An 11,829-nucleotide genomic window follows, 5' to 3' on the forward strand; every position below is an offset into this window, starting at 1 on the left:
GGCCTGGTGGGTGACCCTTAGCAGAGAGAGAACAAAGAGAAATTGGAGAGGACAGTTTGCCTACTTGGCAACATTGCCCATTGCTGGCAGTCACTTTTTCCTGGATCAGGCGGCTATGGTAGAAAGGATACTGGATACATTTCACACAGAACACAATTCTACCACTAACAATAACAACTAAGTCACAAAAGCAGCCCATTGTATATGGAATGCTTCCCATAAGCCAGGCACTAACTAGCCCTTCACCTATTGTACTGGTTGTTGCTGTTTAATTTTCATTATATTTTAGGTCGACCTGCCCCCACCTCCCTCGGCAAAACGCTTTTCTAATGTGTGTCTGTGCTACGAGTGCCAGTCTTAGAACTCTGGGATGCCACAGAAAGGCATGTTCACCGAGTTATGCTGGGCCAAGCTCGGTAGCGGACCTCACTATGTACACATGTACACACACACACACACACACACACACACACACACTCACACACACACACACACAGTTCAGAAATTGGCAAAGGATCCAAGCAATTCCAACACTCTCTAGTATTTTCCAATCTGGACATGGAAGAAAGGAGACTTTATCCTAACAGCAAAGCTATAAAAGAGTGAGCCCTAGGGATGCAAAGAACTAACCTTTACCTCCCGATGATGCATACACAAAGAGAGAAGCGGGGCCTAGTGATGCAGAGAGGGAGTCTGGTACAGTTTAGACACGGAGGTGGGCCTCAATCTGACCACTCCATAAGGCCAGTTCGACACACTCCTTCCACACGTCATCATAGGAGCCAGGAATTCCATCCTTTCCCCCGCTTTGAATCTAAATCCTGTCTTCATTTACAAAAGCACGTGGAATATCTCACTTACTCCTCCCGGCCTTAAGCCCCAGTTTTATCTATGAAGAAATGTCAACTTGAAGAAGAGTAAACAACTATCTTTCCTAAAGATCACGCAGCTAGTTAAGCTGCAGCGCAGGTCTGACTGGCAGATACTGAGCGCCTGTCAGTTTGCCTACCAGAATCCTTAACCATCCTATGCTTTGTGCTTTCAAGAGCGATTTTATCAGCAAAATGCCTGAAGTAAGTGCGTTTTCCCACCAGTCCCAGGGCATGTTGCCTGTTTGAGGCTGGAAATGCAATCTAGTCTACATTAAATTGGACTTGTTAAATTGTTTACCGATTCTACCATCTATGTCTTGCTTGTCTGTTTCATCTAAGGATTAATTTCTTTATGCTAGGCAAAAACTTATAGCTGAGAAATAATTGCAACATTAATTAAAACTTTAAAACAGAGATAGTACAGCCTTACAGCAGGGCACACGCATTCTAAAATTCTGTAACAACATAAACGGCTATCAGAGACAGGGAGGGTGTTAGAAGTAATACCCTAGAGAATAAACAACTAGAAAATATGACAACTACCATAATTCTAAAAAAAAGAGAGAGAATAAAAGAATACTGCATCATTTAAGAACAATGTAAAAATGTCTCAGATGAATTGCTACTGACAGGTAAAGATAGGAGAGGTGATATATCTGACAAATGTGCAATCTATGAAAGAAAAATACCATTTCTTCAGATTTACTGAGCTTGATACTGCTCATGCCAATGGGGTTATTTGTTTACTGGAGCTTCAATAAGTGTTTTAAAGCACTAAAGCATTATTTTTGTGTTACACCTAGGGAAACAGAATGATGGTATCGTACATCAGAGTCTTTGATGAAGTCAGAAATTATGTATTATACAAATTGCCTGAGTCCTATACTCATCATGGTATGTGACCAGTATCTCTGTATCTCTAATCATGTAACAGACCAAATCAGAGATAAATTTTAATGAGAAATTTTAGTATAGTTCTAGCTAAAGAATAGTGATTATGAGTAATGACTGGACATATGAGAAATCAATTTGGCCCAAATAAAATAAGCAAAGCTAAATATGGTCCCCAATTGTAGCAAAATACTACCAGTCTTTATACATCTCCATGTCTCTGTAAAATCCAGGATGGTGTAGTGAAATCCTCTTGTCCTTTCTCAGCCAGGAATGAATTAAAGCTGACCTCAGATACCAAAACATGGCTTCCAGAGAGAGGAAGGAATTCAATGCCCTCAACTCTTCTGGAAAAGCTGATAAGTTTTTAATGCAGACAGCAGGGAATCTGGCCCAGACTGCTTTCTCTTTGGGTTTCATACAAAGATACTGCCACATTGGACAGCGCTCCTCCTGGTAGGAAAGTAGGACAGTATTCTCTAACGAGAGGCTAGACTTAGAGGAAAACCCTCTGTATGCAGATTTTACTGGCTCCTTTATTTCTCTACACATCTTTACAAGGGATTAGTAACATGTGTATGAGTTTGATCAACTGCTGTTACTTGTCATAATAAAGTTTACATCTAAAACACAATTTTTTTTCTTTCAAATAATTTAGGTTTTCCTCCTTCTCTGCCTCTAATATTCATGAAGAGTTGGAAGTGGATGAGGTAAGGCGAGTTTTGTCTGTCTCTGGCAGTCCTGGCTAAGAGGTCTGGGATATCACTCACCGTGGGAATGCCCAGAAGACAACAGCTGGCCGTAGAGAAATGACATGCACCTGGGCAAGCATACAAGGTCAGCTTTATGTAATACAAAGCCAGTATTGCCATTTAAAACATATGCATCTCCACTTGGTCAAAAATTGAGATACCTGATTTTTAGAAACAAGTGAGTTTGTGATGAAGGTACTGGTTTACATTTCTGTCAAAATTTTATAGGGATGGCTCAATTGGCAGCTCAGGCAGCAGGATTATACCAGGCAGCCACAGGGCCTTTGTCTGTGCCCAACTGTGCCCCCACCCTATGAAGAGACAGCAGCCATTAACAGTTACTTTCCCATGCATCTTGCACCCGTGCCTGGGCCAGCCACAGGGCTCCGTGACTGGCCCTGAAGAAAAGGGCATGAACCCTCCTGCATGCTACATCCAGCCTGTGCCTATCCCCAGCACCAGTGCAATTGTCCCACTGATGGTCTGTGTGCAGCAGCCCGTCTCCTTATTCCAGCACCCGGCCCAGATGGACTGTCCTTTCTGCAACAAGATGATTGTGACCCAGCTGCCGCACCTGGTGCCCGCACCTACTCCGCTGGGAGCCTGTGCTAATCCGGGTCCACAGTGGGCTGCTGCTTCACCCTTTCTGTGTGAACCATTGCTGTCCCAGCTGCAAAGCTCTCCTGGGCACCCACAAGCAGTTGTAGGACTCAACCAGCCCAGGAGTCAACTGTGTGTGGCAGGAAGTCCCTTCCGACTGTCACTCAGCTCCACCCCTAGTGGTTTCACTTTGGTGGTCTCAGCTCTCCAGGGGCTCCACCTCCATGTCTTCTTTTGTGGGGCAAGGAAATATCACAAAAGTAAACACACTTCCAAACCCCAGAAATTGCTGCTTGGAGTCATGCACAGGACATGCGAAGACATTCACCTTGAGCGCTGGATCAAAGGTCTCCCTCCTGCCGGCAACCCGAGGCCTCTCACTGCCCTGTCTGAATGTCTTCTTTGCCTTGCCAGCTTCTTTTCTTGCCTCAGTGGGCCTTTCCAATGGTGAGTGCAAACTGAGAAGCCATGGGTTGCCTTATTTTTGAGGCTGCTCTGGCCTGAATACGGCTAAGCCAGCCTTCAGTGCCCACCATCACGTCCATCTGTTCTCACATCTAACAACAAAAATCTTGCCTCAAGGCCTTGGCTGTCAGATTCTGTAATTGCATGTTCTTCAGTAGCACAAAAGCTCACTTTAAATTCTTAATTTGTTTTTAAGTACATGGAGGAATTATCCACACCCCCCAAGCACATATCCATGAGGTCATAAATGCAGGCTAGAAATATAGACCTGGGGCTCATCATTGGTCGGCCTTCCTTTAGTTCTCTGTGCCAGCTCCTCAGCTACTTGTCACAAAGGGTTTTTTTTTTCTTGTGAGAAATTATTCACAGCTTTTATGACCATTTGGTCTTAACACCGTTGAACATGACTTTGAAAGAAAGGATTTATAGAACCATTTTCCATATCTATAAAATTGATATTTTGCCATTTCCCAGGGAACTCCCATATATTTCTTTTTTCTTTATAGGAAAAGTAATGGATAATTGTATCCACTGCCTTCACTTGGGTTTAGTGTGGTTCTTAAAAACCTTTGAAATGGAACTCTAAAAGGGAGACCTCCTTTGGGTTCTTGGTGGCATGTTGGAAAGACAAAGGAAAGCATGTGTGAGCGTGTTCATGTGTCATGATGCTGACAAGCTTGAGTTCTCCGGCTGCTGCTGTGTCATCTTTGAAATAAGACAAAGCCAGACAATTTCCAAGAGTCCCCATGTTGATCATAAGTAGGCACAGGGAACGCATGTGATCATATTATGTAGAAATCAAGCCTCAACCTTGAATAAAAATCTGTGTGTTGGCTGAAAATTAAGAGTCATAACCCTTGATTCAGCGTATTCATTTTATGTTTTCTAAGTTTCAGTAATTGTTTTTGCAATGAATATGGATAGTACATCATACTTTGGTGTTTATCCACTCTAAAAAAAATAAAGTTCTTTGTTCATTTGATTAAAAAAAAATCTTAATAAAATACACATTGAAGAAAGGTTGAGACAAGTGATTCAATTATTTCTCAAGATCATTAGATCTCAAGATTTAAAGAGGAAAATACACACATACACACACATGCACACATCACTGGGAGAGAGATTTAAAACATGTATTTCTGAAGTCCCAGAGGTGCTGAATCAGTGGTACGGAAGTCCTTGTTTTCAACAGGCCTACCAAGTGATGAATCACGTTTTGAAAAGCACCATTGCTATCCTTAAACTTTACTCATTTACCAAATCATATCATCAGAGAATCTACCCATGGACTAATTACTGTCATTTACCACAGAGGTGACTTCACAGAATTGTAATTTACTTTGCTTTCCTCTTTTTTATTAATGGTGATTATGTGAAGTGAATAAGTAGAACCATTTTTGCTTCTTGTGAACCTTCGATTGACAGTCAACAATGTCCATCTTTGTGCAAGGTCCTTTTTATCATGAGCAATATATTTCTTAGCACTCGGCATTGGAAAAAAAATCCAAACAATTTACTACTGAGGGTTATAATTTATCATAACAATATTTGTCTTGGCTACCTGAAATAAATCACAAGGACAAATTTTGTTCTGAATCATATTAACTTTCATTGACCCTTTACCTTGACTTCACTAATGCTTTTGTTTTTCTTCCATCATAAGTATATTAAATCCTTTTTGGAAGCACTATAATAAGTAAAATGGCAAAGGTAGGTGTTATTTTGTAATGAATATCTTTGCATTATGGCTGGTGGAGATTTCAAGCAAGTTTGTTGACCCACTCATTCATATAAATAACAAAATCACAAATTCAAGTGGCACAAGCACAGAATCAAGACATCTTATCGGCCTGACCTGTGGTGGCGCAGTGGATAAAACGTCAACCTGGAAATGCTGAGGTCGCCGGTTCAAAACCCTGGGCTTGCCTGGTCAAGGCACATATGGGAGTTGATGCTTCCAGCTCCTCCCCCCTGTCTCTCTCTCTCTCTCTCTGTCTCTCTCTCTCTCTCCTCTCTAAAATGAATAAATAAAATAAAAATTAAAAAAAAAACTTCTTCCCTAAAAAAAAAAAAAAAGACATCTTATCAAGAAACACTGATGTGTTTCATATATTTATACACCTTGTTGTGCTAGCTCTGAAAATGGACATTATATCTTGTCCTGCTCAGCCCTAAAAATATGATAGTTTACTCCCTAAAAATATGATAGTTTACTCATTATGTCAAACAATGCTTCTCATATCTTTCCACGTAGGTTGGATTTTATTCCCTTATTTGTACTTTATTCAAACCAAGGAGCATGACAAAGTTAGTACCTCTCACCTAGATTCAGTCGCCTTGTGACATGTCTTCCTATGCCAAAACTTTTAGATGGCATTGCCAGATTAATCTTCCTGTGAACTAATTCCAACAAAATGTAAGCAATTTAGCCAGGTATCCAAGGCTGTCTACAATCTTGATACAACTTGACTTTCAAAGTCAAGTTCCCACTATGCCTTCCATAAGCTTTCCACTCCAACCAAACTCTTTTTCCACTTTATTCTCCTTGACTTTCTCACTTCCTGGTAAATGCCATTTATTCAGTCTTTAACCACTTAGATTATACTTATCTTTAAAGCCATCAAAAAACCTTGCAAGAATCTGCCAGTAAAAGCAATTTCTTTTCCCTCTATAACTCTCATAGCGCCTTTTATATATTTTCTTACCACATATATCTTTCATTATCATGATTAGGGAATAGGTCTTAGTTCCCCTTCAAGAATAAAAGCAGGATCTGTTATTACCATGAAGACAATCCCAGTACATTCTCTACGGCACAGTGGGGAGACACTCAACCATGTGTAGAATGAACTGAACAAATGGCCTCATTTTCAAGAAGCTCTTCAGCCTGTGTATTTTTCTCAACAACACTGTAGACACTAAAGACATAAAGCAATCTGAATAATATTGTGCAAACAAGGGAATCAGGAAAGCAGGGCAGACATGAGCTGCTGGAGGAGGGGTCACTGGACAAAGCTCATGGATTCAAGAGTAAAAGGTATACAATCTCCCTCACCCCATCACACTCTGGGGCGAGGCACAGCCATGTCAGAGGGCTGAACATCTGACACTGGAAGACAAGCCTTCCTAGATGTGCTATCCCAAGGGGTTTTTAAGAAGTGTATGCCACCCTGGCTGGTTGGTTCAGTGGTAGAGTGTCAGCTGGGCGAGTGGATGTCCTGGGTTTAATTTCCAGTCAGAGCACACAGGAGAAGCAGCCATCTGCTTCTTCACCCCTCCCTCCCTCTCTTCTGAGAAGAGATTTAACAGCAGATTTAACAGTGGGTGCACCGGTTGCGTGCCTTGGGCCCCGACTTTGGAAGGGCCCCACAAAACTCCAACTTCACACTTTTTAAAATTCATTTTAGAGAAGAGAGACAGACGGAGAGATAGAGAGAGAGAAGGTGGGGGAGCAGGAAGCATCAACTCCCATATGTGCCTTGACCAGGCAAGCCCAGGGTTTTGAACCAGCGACCTCAGCATTCCAGGTCAACGCTTGATCCACTGTGCCACCACAGGTCAGGCCACTTTTTTCTAATGTAAGGGGCCCAATATTTTCTTCTGTGCCTGAGGACTCAACTGACCTTTATCTGCCTCTGCTCTCTCTCTCTCTCTCTCTCTCTCTCTTCCTCCTCCTGCAGCCATGGCTCCATTGGTTCGAGTGAGTTGGCCCCTGGCACTGAGGATGGCTCCCTGTTCTCTGCCTCATGCACTAGAATGGCTCCAGTTGCAATGGAGCAACAGTCTCAGGTTGGCAGAGCATCACCCCCTAGTGACCTTGCCGGTCAGGCTCATGCAGGAATCTGTCTCTCTGCCTCCCCTCCACTCACTAAAATAAAAAACTTCAGAAAAAAAAGGAATTATATGCCAAAAATAAAAGAATTGCATACCATGGCAAAATCTTGTTTCCAGCCTTAACCTGTTGGTTCAGCATATGTGGGGCCAAGTGTCATCCTTCAATTCTAAGGCATCCAAGCTTCCAGTAGGATCATCACACCAGGAGTCCTGTTCGGGAAAGCACTAGCCCCTGTGCTGGCATGATGGGAGCACTGCGGTCCAGGCCTAGCATCTGACAAGTGCCATCAGCAGGAAGCTGTAACTAGTCTCTATGGTGCTTTGCAGGAGGCAACTTTCTTTTCTAAGATTCCAGATTGTAAGAGATTAGTGTTAGACAAATTTACTCTTACCTTTAGTATTTTCATAGTTCTAAAATGATATAAATTATATTAGTTTTATTAAATTTATGAATTGAGCGACAGGCCCAAGTGCATAGTGTACCAGGCAAGCCTCTTGCAGAATCTGTTATGTGTATGTGAAGCCCTGGTCAGCAAGGATGAATGCCTCCCTGAAGTAAAACTGACCAGTGAGGCCCTGGCCGGTTGGCTCAGTGGTAGAGCGTCGGCCTGGTGTGTGGGGGACCCGGGTTCGATTCCCGGCCAGGGCACATAGGAGAAGCACCCATCTGCTTCTCCACCCCCCCCCTCTTCCTCTCTGTCTCTCTCTTCCCCTCCCGCAGCCAAGGCTCCATTGGAGCGAGGATGGCCCGGGCGCTGGGGATGGCTCCTTGGCCTCTGCCCCAGGCGCTAGAGTGGCTCTGGTGGCGGCAGAGCGACGCCCCGGAGGGGCAGAGCATCGCCCCCTGGTGGGCAGAGCGTTGCCCCTGGTGGACGTGCCGGGTGGATCCCGGTCGGGCGCATGCGGGAGTCTGTCTGACTGTCTCTCCCCGTTTCCGGCTTCGGAAAAATACAAAACAAACAAACAAACAAAAATAACTGACCAGTGAGCTGTATCAGCAGGACACCCAGCCTGGGTGGGTGACTCAGGTGTCTACCACTCCCCTTGACAAAACCCTCCCCAAGGTCTTTCTTAGGAATCAACCGAAGGAGGAAATCTCTATATTCTCACAATGCAAGGATATATTAACCTTAATCTCCTATGAGACAAGAGGACTTGCGAGTCCAAAGGATTCTGTTTTATCGTTGCTTTGAAGTCTAGAGAAGCATGATTCTGGTTGTCAGCCAGGTTAATGGGCTAAAGATCAAAGGAAGAACCATCTGAGTCAACCACATATCTGACTATTGGCTCCATACAAACATAGAGGGTGCGGATTATTCACCAATGAGCTGTGGTACTCAGAAACAATGTCCAAATTCATGACAAATTCCCTACTCTAAAAGCAGAAATGAAAACAAGAGGGAGGGAGGGAGGGAGAGGGAGAGAGAGAGAGAGAGAGAGAGAGAGAGAGATTTGCTTTGCCAGTTAACAGCCAGGAGGTGCCGACCGAACAGCTACCATTTTACCACCCAGGGGCAAGATTAAAGAGGGAAAAGACAACTCTAATTTATGCTATTTTGGGGTCAGATGGGGGCCAGCTGTCAGAAATCTAAGCCTGGAAGTTCAGGGAGGCTAGAGGCACTGTCCCAGCTTCCCAAGACCTGGACTGCTGGCCATGAGGAAGCAGAGCAGCCAGCAAAGAATGAGGACAGCAGGACGTACACACAATTTCTTCAGCAACTGCAGGAAGGAAAAAGGAGAGGCAGAGTGTCAGGGTAGAAACAGAGGAGAAAACGAGCTCAGGCACATCTCAGCTTCTTGGATAATAGTCTAGCAGAGGTCCCCAAACTGCAGCCCCCTGAGGCCATTTATCCGGCCCCCGCCGCACTTCCAGAAGGGGCACCTCTTTCATTGGTGGTCAGTGAGAGGAGCACTGTATGTGGCGGCCCTCCAATGGTCTGAGGGACAGTAAACTGGCCCCCTGTGTAAAAAGTTTGGGGGCCCCTGGAGAGGGTGTGGTCACCAGAGACAAGGACATCCTGGAGGGTAAAAGGCCTAGCACCCCTGGCAGGGCCAGCACCCCACACACAAAGGCTTTGCTCAGCTTAAGTGCTCAGTGGACTTGGAAATGGAATACAGGAATAATTTTTAAAATATTTGCTATTTTGGTAATGTCTCTGAAACGGACGGAAAAAAAATATATTTGTAATTATTTAAGATACATAACTTCAAATAAATATTTATGAGAACCATGTTCACAGTGTCTGCAATGCTGGCCATGAGGATAATTGTTAGGAGGAAGAAAAGAAAGTGAGTTTTTATAAATGAAAAGTATTTACCAAAAGGAATAATTTTCTTTTTACAAAATTCTTGATTCCTTCCTTGTTATTTATAATTTAGAGTCCCAAATGTTGTGGTGCTGAGAAAGTTCTAACTTTGTACACTGAAAGCATTGCACTTCTAGTAGTAAATTAAACACTGTACAATGTTTTGTTCCTGATATAAAACTTTTGTAAAATGGTACCACTTGACCACAGCAGGATACAAATTCATAATTAGAATGACCCAAGTTCCCTGGTCAATCATATGCTTTTTGTTTTTGAGAAAAAAATAACTTATGTTTTTATGGTTCACTAAATTTCTCTTTCAAAATTTAATAACTCAGTATATTGAAAATATATGTTAAGTTTTATGTTGTCTATATAAATTATCAATATCTATTTCAAAATGGGGGGGACATAATTTTTCTTTAACTGACTTACCAGGTGCTGGGATTTAAAAAAAAATCTATTACCTAAAAACTCTCCTTCAGTGATTCAAACTAGTCTGGTCCATTTTTTTAAAACATGAAAAATATTATTTACTGAAGTACTTTAGAATGGGTGTAATGTAGAATTTGAACTACTACTCTATTGTATCTGAACTGTTAGGTGGACTTTAAATTAACAAATGAAGTATTTGCAATTGTACAAACCTCAAATTCTCCATGTTATCTTCTAAAGACCCAGAATACCCACTATGAATAATTTATTTGCTTTCACCAAGATAATTCTTACTTTATGGAAAATAAGCTTTTAACCACTTGAAAAGTAGTCAGATTTATTTGCTCTTCCCTCTATAAAATTTGAATCCATTCATGGGTGTCTCAATTTCTCAAATACTTGGATTGAATATTATTATGTTCCTATCGCTTCTCGGCCTTCTGGCTAAGATCAAGTGTATTATGTTCCTTATGCCATCTCACCACTTTGTGTAGGATGGCATTTTAATATGGTTTCACACTGGTACTAATTAAGATGACTAAGCAGAAGACAGAAAAAAGGAATCAAAGAATAAAACAGAAAGGACAGGCTTGCAGGCCCAGAGGAATTTGAATACCTTGGAGAACTGCTCTTCTCCAGGCTAAGTGATGGCCAACCCTGGTTCCCTTTGCAAAAAAAAAAAAAAAAAAAAAAAAAAGAGACAGACCTTGACTGTCACACATGGATTTTTTTTTTTTTTTTTTTTTTTTGTATTTTTCTGAAGCTGGAAACGGGGAGAGACAGTCAGACAGACTCCCGCATGTGCCCGACCGGGATCCTCCCGGCACGCCCACCAGGGGCGACGCTCTGCCCACCAGGGGGCGATGCTCTGCCCCTCCGGGGCATCGCTCTGTTGCGACCAGAGCCACTCTAGCGCCTGGGGCAGAGGCCAAGGAGCCATCCCCAGCGCCTGGGCCATCTTTGCTCCAATGGAGCCTCGGCTGCAGGAGGGGAAGAGAGAGACAGAGAGGAAGGGGGGGGGGTGGAGAAGCAAATGGGCGCTTCTCCTATGTGCCCTGGCCGGGAATCGAACCCGGGACTTCTGCACGCCAGGTCGAAGCTCTACCACTGAGCCAACCGGCCAGGGCCTACACATGGATTTTTGTTTGTTTATTTTTGTGGTTCTCCCATGTGTTTTCTTTTATTTAATATTTCTCTATGCCATTTTATTGAGATTGAAAGAGGTCTTAGTACATACAATTATCTCTTAGGCAGCACAGAATTGCTTAAGAAATATCACACATTTCTAATGCATGGTCTCCCAGCTATTGTAAATTTTAATATAATGTGCCAGTCCTTTTTATAGTTCCTCATGCTGGAATAAGCACAAATGAATAAATGTGATGTCAAATGGGTTTCTGATCAATAGCTATAAATAATTAAATCTACTCTTCGCAGGGCCTTTGATGGAGTGTCACACAGTCTAAAATCACTGTCCCTTCCCAGTATTACGTAGTGTTCATCTCTACCTAAAAAAGGTAAAATAAAAATATGCAGTAGACATGCATCCATGAATACATACACACGCACACACACACAAATATATTGAATATCACATATAATATTGCCAGCATTATTCTGAGTAGCCATTTGAGCAGTTTAAAAATACTCAAGGGGAAATCCAGTCATCAGAGT

The 11,829-nt window shown here is 42.7% G+C and overlaps 1 pseudogene; it reads left to right on the top strand.

The window, feature by feature from the left end:
- The first annotated feature begins 2,745 nt into the window (after positions 1 to 2,745).
- LOC136383862 (lipopolysaccharide-induced tumor necrosis factor-alpha factor homolog pseudogene) lies at positions 2,746 to 3,448 on the top strand (annotated as a pseudogene).
- Positions 3,449 to 11,829: the final 8,381 nt, after the last annotated feature.

This window comes from Saccopteryx leptura, chromosome 12 (genome assembly GCF_036850995.1).
Source record: "Saccopteryx leptura isolate mSacLep1 chromosome 12, mSacLep1_pri_phased_curated, whole genome shotgun sequence".
Taxonomy (NCBI): domain Eukaryota; kingdom Metazoa; phylum Chordata; class Mammalia; order Chiroptera; family Emballonuridae; genus Saccopteryx; species Saccopteryx leptura.